The sequence below is a fragment of the Echinococcus granulosus genome (genome assembly GCF_000524195.1).
Source record: "Echinococcus granulosus chromosome Unknown EG_S00083, whole genome shotgun sequence".
NCBI classification, from domain to species: domain Eukaryota; kingdom Metazoa; phylum Platyhelminthes; class Cestoda; order Cyclophyllidea; family Taeniidae; genus Echinococcus; species Echinococcus granulosus.
The window spans coordinates 258,600-269,421 of record NW_020170463.1 but is presented as its reverse complement, the minus strand read 5'-3'; positions in this window follow the sequence as shown (position 1 = coordinate 269,421).

Sequence of the window (10,822 nt, the reverse complement as noted above, 5' to 3'; positions counted from 1 at the left end):
TTTTCCGAAAGTAGAGGCATTATTATCTGTTGGCTAGTAACCATAGTTGGTGTGAAGGAGGCATAATAGCCTAGTCGAAAACGTGACCCAATAAAACGCTCTCTAATTAGAAATTCAGCTAAAAGTATTAATAATCCACTCCGCGGCTCCTCTTCTTTCTCCGCCTTCTCCGCCTCTTTCGTTAACTTATTGATGTCGAATGTAGTCTCGGGGCGAAAACAGGGACACATTTTGAAGAATAAGGTGCTTACACGAGTTCTTTTTTGTCCAGTAAGTGGAAAATAAAGTGAACGTTTTGTGGAAAGTGGTAACAAGTATAAAACATTAGTTGTTTGTAACCAAAATGCTCACCATTTAAGTATAGTGAGCTGGTCAACAAATTAATTTCACCGCATGGAATGGTAATTAAACAGACTCTAGGGTAAACCAGCAGTACTTGCGAAGCTTTAAATGTCCTGCATATGTCAACATTACACTGTTCGGAGGTCAAAATACTTACTAAAGTTCACTGCATGATGCTGTGGCTGAGAGAGATATTTCAACAGAATTACAGACAATAAATAATCATTTAATTTCAACGTAACTAAGCTGTGAAGAGAAGGGGGATATCTTAAGGATGAAAGACATGGTGCATGCAACCTTCAAAACATTGAATTTCAGGGCTGCGGAATAACTTGTCGTCTACGAACCAAAAGTCTAGTTTCGATTAAATAGTATATTTTAATGTGGACAGGGTTTAGTCAGGGATGACTATAAAGTGTTCAACAACTTCGGTTTAGTTTTCTGCAACAATATCATGTAATTTGTGAGGATTGGTATGATGCGAGCTATTGTTTTGAAACAACCTCTCAAAAGGTAGATAGAGACCAAGTTCTCGACTATGTCTGTTGTGTCTTGCAAAATTTTCGTCCTATTTTGGGGCCCTGTATCAAAAAATGTTGGTTAAACAAACCTGGCGGATATGCTGGGGTGCTGTTTGACCCCTTTTTAGGGGTGGGGTTGGAGAGACCCCTCCCAAGGCTCCTTCTGTAATATTTGGAAAGAGCCTTTTCCCCGCCACTTTACCAATCAGAGATGGATAGATCAGGTTTAGGAAGTTCCTCTATTCTAAATGCCACATCACTAATGATACCTTTAAGTAACTGAGGTAAGTTATAAAGAAGGACCTTTAGAAACACTCGATGTGAAGTATTTTCCTTGAGTGGGAAAGCCTAGTTATGAGAGATGCTAGGAAACTTTATGCATCAGGCTACGTATTGCATTCCACATCAACATGTCACTTGTGACAAAGCAATTCACCAACTACGTATCACTCGCTGCTCACCAGTAACTTCTATGTCTAGTTGATGGTGCACGTAATTGTTCACTTCCTGTGGACCAAACCACTCATGCGACCAAGATTACAAACCCTTTAAATATCTATGCGAATGGAAGGTGTGTCAGACAAGCCCCTATTTTCGTCCTATTAACACAAGGCAACACAATGTGGAACCTATCAACTCAGATCTCGTTCCTCATTCCCCTGAGGGTGTAATTGAAGGTGACGCATGTGAAGATTTGTACTTTAGGGAGGGAGGGAAGGAGGGAGGACCTGAGAGGAATGGAGTGAGGGAGGGGGCACACCGAGAGAAAGGAAGGGCAAAAAGAAGGAAGTACTGCCTTATCCTAATCCTTATCTCCATCCTCATTCTCATCCGCCGTATTCTTTTTATGGAGATTCAATTAAGTATCATCACTTTTTCTTAGCTTTGCCATTAGTTACTCTAATGAGTACATACGAAGCAGAACAGACAGTTGGGAAAATTCAGGTGAGATAATAGAAACAGAATCAACTTGCAGGAATCTAAGCTAGCTTTTGAAAACTTGCGGTGGTGAAAAGATTGAAATGACCCCTGCCTCTTTCCATTTTCATTTAGTTTTTGGGTACCAACAACGGCATCAACGGATACTACTTCTAGCCAAAGTGGGCCTATTCCTCCACGAGCCTGCACAAATTCAATTTCTTAATACTAATCAAGAGGCAGTAAAAGCGGAATTGTTCTTTCAAATTCCTAGATCAAGTAAAATTAGTGGAAGTTTGCCAATGAATCCAGTAAACTGCAGGTTACTTTTAAATCCTCTTCCTAGAAATTGCAATTCAGAGAACCAAAAACAAGACCAGGACCTGATTTTGGAACAACAAATGTATAAGTCGGCTTCGCATCCCTCAAAATTCCTTTAAGTATTCAAGTGGCAACTTCTGCTCCACTTTTCCATTTGTGAAAGGGGATACAAACAATTATTTTAGTTGATAATTAGGTGTTAAGATAGAAAAGTGGTGAAAAAATCAGCATTTATTATCTTCAAATCAAATTAAAGCGTTTTTATCACGCTCAACTATGGAAACGGTAAGAGTGGAAGGCTAATGCGGTTTCAAAATACAGCCAGAAAAGTGAACAAAAAGAATGAAATGCAATGCACAGACGAGGAGAGAATTTTAAAACCGGACTGCGAAGGCTAAAGCGTGCTTAAACAACGGTAATGTTAGACACTTAGCTTCCACCGACACGCTAAAATTAGGTAGATCCGAGTAATAATGGACGAAAAATAAGGGAGTAGATAAAGATATGTTTCCTGGTAAATTGAGCTTTATGTAAGCTGTGGGTAGGATCACTTATTCACCTCAGTGACGCCTTGAGTGACCCACTAAACAGGAGGTGCTTTTTCATACCGAAAAAACACAGTCTTACCCTCAACTCGCAATCCTCTTTGAACTGCCAATCGCACGGGCCCGTCATAAAGAGGGTTGAACCGGCAAGTGTTCTGCAATCAAATGGAATTTTATTTACCCGTAAGCAGTGAAGCTCGACACTTGGACAGTTAAATCTCCGGTGGTGGAACTAAGAGCGTGCCTTATCGGGTGGCACATCAGATTGCGGAGTTAATGGCGATATTTTGTACCCTCTCCCATGGAGAAAACAAGTAAATTGCTCTTTTAATAACTTAGATTATGATTGGCTATGCTTATGACGACCCGGTAAATACATCCTTACGGGACATGTGATAGGAGGTCTGAATCTGCTATTTCTTGATAGGGTCTAGTAAAATAGATGGAGGTACTATTGACTTTAAAAAACTCTTTGAGTATTAATAAAAAAATACAGCTTACAATTTGAAACGATTTAAAATAATTTGTGCTTTCCGAAAATTTACAACCCCAAAAGTGGTCATAAAGGCAATTAGAAATAGGGAGAACAGAAAACAGGAATGTTTACTTTCAGGAATCAAGCCACAACTAAAAATAGGAGAAAATATAAAAGGTAACTAAATAATTCCTTTGAAGAGTAAAAGCTGCTAACAGCAAAATGCTCCTACAACTGTTCTCTTCTCTGAAGTCAGGGCTAACAAGACGCAAGTTGGCCTTTTGTCACTCTAAGAAAACAAACTTGCAAGCCTTGACTGCCTCCCTTTTTGCCATCGCACTTCTTTTTCTGCTGACCGTCTTTCCCCTTTTCACACGCGTCCAGACAACTGTCCAACTCCAATGTCAACAAAAAGGTGCTAATCGCTAGGTTGAATGCTAGTAGAGGAAAACGAAAATGGAGAATGGTGATAGGCCAGAACCTCCCTCTTCTTTCCAATTCTTCTCTAGGTCAAGTCGTGAGGAAGAAGGAATGAGGTGCCACCTTATTGTTATATTATGATGCTTAGCATGTGACACCCATTTGCGCGGTATCTTTTTAAGGCGGAATTCTCCAGATTGTAATACGCCCTCGTTTGAATGGCTTTATCACACTTTCTAGGCGGTACTTTCTTCTGCTACCACACCTCACCCTCTCCACAGAGCCATGGCGGTGGAACCGAGTCAAACAGACAACCTAGAGTGGCATCCACCTTGTTCAACCTAGATTTGTGAATAAGGGAGTTAAAATGAAGTAATAGTGATGGAGACCATAATTAAGAGTTGCCTTTGCTTTGTAATGTCCGTAGAGACCTTTAACAGGTCTCTACAAGTTTATAGCAAGCTATATCACCAACCGCAGGGAAGGTTTATGCCACCCAGGATCAGTTGCATGTCATTCGAGTCCATTGACAACAGCAAGAAATTCTTAAATGGTAATGTAATTTTGACCAATAGACGCCGGATAGCAGGTCCACGGACTTTAGGCAGTCCGCATTTCACATGGATAGTCAGTAGTCCCTATCGATGGTGTGGAGAAGTTAAATTACGTCGGTTCAATGAAAAAGGAAAAACAGTTTGATTGCTTAGTCTGTGATTACTGAGAAATCACATCAAACATATAAACCCGGATATCATGATAAACATTACTGACATTGGAAGAGATGATATGACTCTCCCTCCCTCTCGAGAGAGCAACATAAACGTGGAAATGCACTCGGGATGAATGCCATTGGCTGGAGATGAGGGCTAGGCTACCATTCGTTAGGAGATGTACAGGCATACAAGACAGTGACACTTAGGACTATGAACTCAGGTTTTCTTGTATTCGAATTGATCCTTAACTGGAGTTATTACCAAGGGCAATGAATAGGCCGCTCGAGGATTCCTACCTCTCATCCACGGCACCCTCCCTTTCCTCCAACTTGGGTGTTCCCTATGCCACCGGAAGATCCGGTAAATTTGGCAGTGGCACTGGGGATATTTTTCTACGCATGGGAAGAAGAGTCAGTCAGGCCTTTAATCTCCGACCGACCTACAACAAGGTTAATGAGGAGTGAGTGAGCTCTCCTGGAGACTTGTTTTTTATGCAGAGTTTTTTTGTCGACATTTAGATTTTTTACTTTTCCTATGAAATCTACATTGCATTTTTGGTTGGAAATGGCCTCCCACTATGCGTCTTTTCTTTTAAATATTTATATCCTGAAAGCATAATTTTTAAAACTGCCTAGCTGTTCGTATACAGAAAATAGAGTTGTTTAGGCTAAAAAGGTATTCAATTCTTCTTCCAAGGGAATTAATTAGTTTTCCGGCAAAAATTATTAGTTTTAGCTTATCTAATCTTAAAGAAAACTAGTGTTTTCGGTCAAACCGGTCTTTCTTTATCACACTGTGGTGCTGAATGCCTTTATTGCCACGCTGGGCAAGCGTTGGGCTGGCTTCTAGAAGTACGTAATACCTTGTGATGGACAGTTTTGTTTTACTTTAACGGATTGCCCTTTAACTGCGGTCGCTAGACAGCGGTGAGCAAAACGCCTTAATTTCCCGTCTGCATGAAGACCTAGGAGATTAAAGCACTTCGAGAGTCAGTGGAATCACCGATCCATTCAGCAAGATTAAAGAATGTTTAACGCACCCATCTAGTGACTTCAGACATACATTCCATAGAGGTGAGACAGTAGCTAAAATGTAAGACTTTCCCAGCTAGATCTGCGGATTTTGGTTTCAAAAAATCTGAAGACAAAACGTGGTGCTGCGGCCATTTCACTACGTGTTTATAGATAAATTGACCTGGTGAGAATAAACTACCAGGTGGATCGTATTTCCTGAAAATTTTAAAGAAGAATTACAAAGCATATTTAGCAACCAGACTGTTAATCATGAAATGGCTAAAAATCGCCACCTGGGTGTTCTTTGCATTTTCCATATGCCAATGGAGAAGATTGACGATCAACCCTTGACCATCTAACCCTAATTTACAGGGTCAACAATCGCCCACATTTAATTCACCTTGTTTTTTTGTCACTAGGCGGTCCTTCTTGTCCCAAAATTTCTTTCATTTCTTCCCGCTAAATCTTACCTCTTTCTCCCATTAACGTAACACTTATTCAAGCCAAAATTTGCAACTTTTTTTTCAAAGTTAACAAAATTTAGTTAAGTCTTTGTGTCTAGACCAGATGCTGCCAGTTTACCCCTTCTGACAGCATAGCTGAGCAGTTAAAATCGTCAAAGGCTTTTAGTATTCAATTCGTCTGAGGAAAACATTAACTTGCTAAGAAGCATTCCTATTCTCGGTAAAACTTTTTAAAGATCCATTGTTTTTTTTAATTTCAATTCATCACCTTCTTGTTTAACGAGGAGCGATAAAAGTTATTTCAAGGTAATTCCAGCCATGATTTTGGTATACCACCTAATTATCCAGAAGTGCCCAAGTTACCTCTTTCTTTTCAAAAGTAAGGGATTTAAGTAGCTGCTTAAAAACTACAGAAAACTAAGACTTCCAAAACGCTATAAAATTGAATAGATAAATGGGCGCTAACTTAGTTCCGAATAAGTTGGCGCCAACCTCGTAGATTTTAACCCCTCCTTTGATTTAGTAGCTCTGTCATGATTATAAGGAAGGTCAACTATTTTTATCCTACCCCTTTTAGCGCACAAATTCCAATGAAACACAATAAAATCGAAGCTGCAAAGACCTAGCAAAAATAATTTTTTGGATGACAATAGGGCGGACTTGGCTGGGTGATTTTGCTTCTCCCAAGGGGCGGAGGGAACCTTCTTCTTTCATTTTCCCGGCTAACTTATGTGACTAATAAATGATAAACAAAAAAAGGATTTTTAAAGAGGGAAGGAAGCTCTTTTTTGAGTCATAAAAGATAGAAAACTGACTGTGATTTTATCACTGTCTCAAGTACTATCGTAGAGATTTTTTCGAGTTCCTTGCATGGAACAGTTGAGATTGTGCCTTTATAAAGGCGGATATCAAAAATATAAGATTTAAGAAGGTTACACCTCAAAATTAACAATTATCCTCCTATTTGCCTCTCACTTACAACTTTCCTACGGATCCGCCTCAAGAAAAGTACCCTATTTAGTTGTACCTGTTGGTTCAAAGTGTCCGCTAGCCTCCCTTAAGTTAACGTCACTAGCGGTATCGACTGCCAAAAAGAAAGACCAAAACATTTAAATTTTGTCAATTTTTTGAGAATCTCATCGAACAATGCATACCGATTTTGTTGTTAGAAAGGTGATGGTTTATATGCCAGGTTGTGACAACCTGTGTATCTCAAGCTCAATCCTCCGGGTTGGGGATGCTCAAGGCTTGGGACTAGTTTTGTGATTTTCCTTATATCAGACAGCAAAACATTTAAAAACCACTTGTTTTGTGGACTATGAGGAGTTGCTACTCCTCTGAAACTTTGTTAGCAAATATGTCATCATGCATTGTCACTCTTCTCAAATCCTGTCCCAGTGACTTAGCATAACTCCTTCTGCTGCTTGTTAAACAGGCCAAAATGGCTTGACCAACTGTCAAAGCGACATTTTCCTACCTTTGCCAAATTCTCATGGTCCAATTCGAGTTGCGTGAAGCAAACACCGTGCTCAGTACAATTGCAGTTTGTTATCGTTACAGCAGTCGGCATGGATTTGTTTAATTCTTTTCCCCATGCAACTGTGCGTCAGGGAAAAATTTCTCAAGTTTTGTCAGCAGGCAGCAAGCCCTTCTAGTAGCTCCTCCAGTATTCGCACCTAGAGGTCGTATTTAATGACTGAGGGCGAAAAATGGGCAACCACTTGTAACGCTCACTTAGAATACAACATGTTTGACCGCTTCCCTAAGAAAAGTGAATTTTTTGACCAAGTCCTTTGTATCCGCTCAACTTCTCTGTGTGTCAATGAACGCCGTGTTCCCTTCTTTCATTTTTGTGGCATTATGAATTACTTTTAGAGAATAAAAAGGTAGTAAAACCGACTTCAATTAATAGGTAATTATTAGTCAACTCTTATTTCGATCTAAATATACTGAAGGAAGCAAATAATTTGTCCCATTGGAATGGAAATGTGAGCTGGATGTTGATTTTTGATTGTCACATTGCGACACCCTATTATCCTCCATGGAGGTTTATTTCCCCTTGTCAAATTCTTTAATTGGAAGAGAGACAACATGACATTTCCGACTGTTCGCGCACCTAAGGAATCGTAGACTGTGGATTTTGAAACATTCAAGCTTAGTCCAAAAACACGTGTCAGTGTGCTATAAGCATAGACTAGATACTCTAGCTATAAAGAGGTGACCGGAGAGCCCAAGCGAGTACACAGAGTACCGGAGCAAACATATGTGACCACCGACCGTAACCCCTTTGGTGTCGTCTCCAAAACTGTGAGAGGACACCCTCCGGTTTAGACTGCCACGAATCTTCTCGGGGGTTGAGATTAACCATGAGGTAAGGGAGGAAACAGTATGATGGAGGAATTTTCTACCGCTTTGTATGGTAGTAGTTTGTACAATTAATGCATTTTTGTCATTTTATAAAAATAGCATTGTACTACTTTAAATTAAGTAAGATCTATTCACTCTCCACTACTAGCCATTTCATAGCTCTCGGATATTAGGATACTTGGGGAAAATTGACGTATTCTTGAGAGCATTTCTGTTATGTGACCTCAAAAATCCAGTCACCAACACCAGATATCCACAATCCATGGTTTTCGAATAGTGCTTCCAACTAAAAAAGTCAAGACTGTTCTTCACCCATTAGTCTACAACTCGTATAAGCCTGATCTGCATCTCTCCTTACTTAGACGAGGCAATACTACATCACAGCAATGTACAGAGAGCAGAGACCGAAGAGTCACCACGGAGTTGAATTTGCGGTCAAAACAAGTACTATGATATATTGTGTGACCTTTCCAACGATATTGCGGATGGATGTGACTAAGAAACTTCCTTTTCAGCAGAGCTTTTCCTAGTGAACTAATCAGGTGCAGGGCTTGGTCAGGTTTGCAGGTATTGTTCATTGTTAATACCTATCGGCTCCCACCAAATTGCATTCTACCCATTTAAAAATGGCTTAGTAACTAAGCTTCTTTGTTCTTACATCCTGAAAAAGGTATTATTTTGGTAGCCGAGGAAGATACTCATCCAGAAATACGATATTTCACATGAAAATTGTAAGAATGATAAACTGGGTGGCAGTTGGATGTAATTTAGCAGTGGTTTGACATTTTGTTTCAGTGTGTGTTTAAAAACATGGACACTGCAGTTTCCACAGGTCATTCACCCACTCTGCAAGCATGGCCTTCTAGCTGTGCTAATGGATTGGTTCCCAGACCTACTACTAATTTGTAAGTAGTATATCCGCCATAAAACTCTGGGTTATCACCACATCAGGGAAGATTCTAGTAGCCAAATCTCCATTACTGTAGCTCTAAGTGTAGTATAATATTCAAGAAAAAAGTTAACCTTAAAATATGTTTAAATATGAAAATAATTTTTACTTTTTACTTTGAAGCGTTGAAGTAAGTAGTTAAAAAGATTAGCAAATATTTTTGCAATGTTCCAAATTTGACTCCCACCCAACACATTTTGCAAACTTTTGACCACTCTATGATGCGAAAACATTGATTGACAATTGCACTTATTTGTTTTGTTTAAACCAACTCATGTTCTGCTCAAAAAAGCCAAACCACTTTGTATTAATGCATCAAAGGAAGGTATCAGCACCACTTCTTACTACTCACCCCAAGAAGGAGAAGTTGTGTTGTACTAGTTAATTTAGTTACAAAGGAAGTAAGAAAAATGAAAATCTTAAATCTTAAAGTTGGGACTTTATTATTACCAGGACCTTCCCTATATCCGTGGGTGTATTTTAGTTTGACACTTAGCTGTACGATCGGGCTTACCCCTACCTAATTAATCAGAGGGCATGGCCTAAAAATGGACAAATTGAGTTTAAAGTACTAAGCTATTTTACATTTTTAAAAAAAATTATGGGAAGGAGGAATAAACGAGGACCGAAAGTAAATCAAGTGCCAGTATTGTGAAGTAGTGTGTTTTGATTCAGATAGATTTTAAAACTTCATCAAGTTAATTCAGTTAGTAAAACAGATTTTATTTGATTGAAACTGTTACCCAGGCCTATTCATCTTTTATTTGGTAAAGAAACTTGGTTTTAGTCTTCTCACACTCCCGGTTAGCAAGTACCCAGAAGCTTTTCGTTGGCTTGTAATGTTACATTTGACTCGCTAGTACGTTACTAGGGCAACCAAAACCAGATAGCAGTTTAGGCCACAAAAAGCAGTTTTAAATATTAAGACCAAATCACTCCCTAAAAAATTAGGCAGGGAGTACAATGTGATTTGCATAACGAGGGGTGGTTAAGAAACTGAAAGAAGGGATGATTAGCCTCGGGTGAGAGAGGGAAGCAATGTGGGCTAGTTTTCGAAGTAATCAAGCAAAAAATTGCAATCACTGATGCCCTTGGTCTTCCATAACACTAAATCTAGGCATTAGGGGGAAAAGTGAACTACAAGTTGGTAGTCAAATAATCAAGAAAATCGCCCAAGTGACGGCGTTATGGGTGTCTACTTATAAGTGATAAGTAGGGTGTTAACTTTTACACTTAACAAATATTGCTTTGTAATTATCTTTTTTTGTTTAATTGTGATATTACACTCTGACAGGTGGGAAGAGAAGAAATAAGCCTTATTTAAAGTGCTTAAATGTCAACTGATAACTTATTTAAAATGCATATTTTTTAAACAAAACAAACCTATCTTTTCTTCAAAACCAAAGACTTCTGCAATATTAAGTAGAAAAACAGGAACCATGGAAGATTTGCTTCACTTCTCATGTTCGTAGTTTGTTAGAAGGGAAAGGTGTTGTTAAACTATCCCCATTCTATGCTGCGTACTCACAAGAAAGCTCATTTAGGCAAGTAACACTCCTTTATCTACCCTTAGGATGATAGAAAACCATGAAAATAGTGCGTGCAAGAAATTCACTGCTACATGTTTGTCTGTGTTTGCATCGGTAAAAAAAGGCACCACAAATATTCATCAACTTCAGAGGAGGCTTCTTAAAAGTACTATACTACAAGGAATAGTCACTTCTCAGAACGACACAAACTGGTTGTGAATTCCACTTGTCAGGTACGTTTTCTC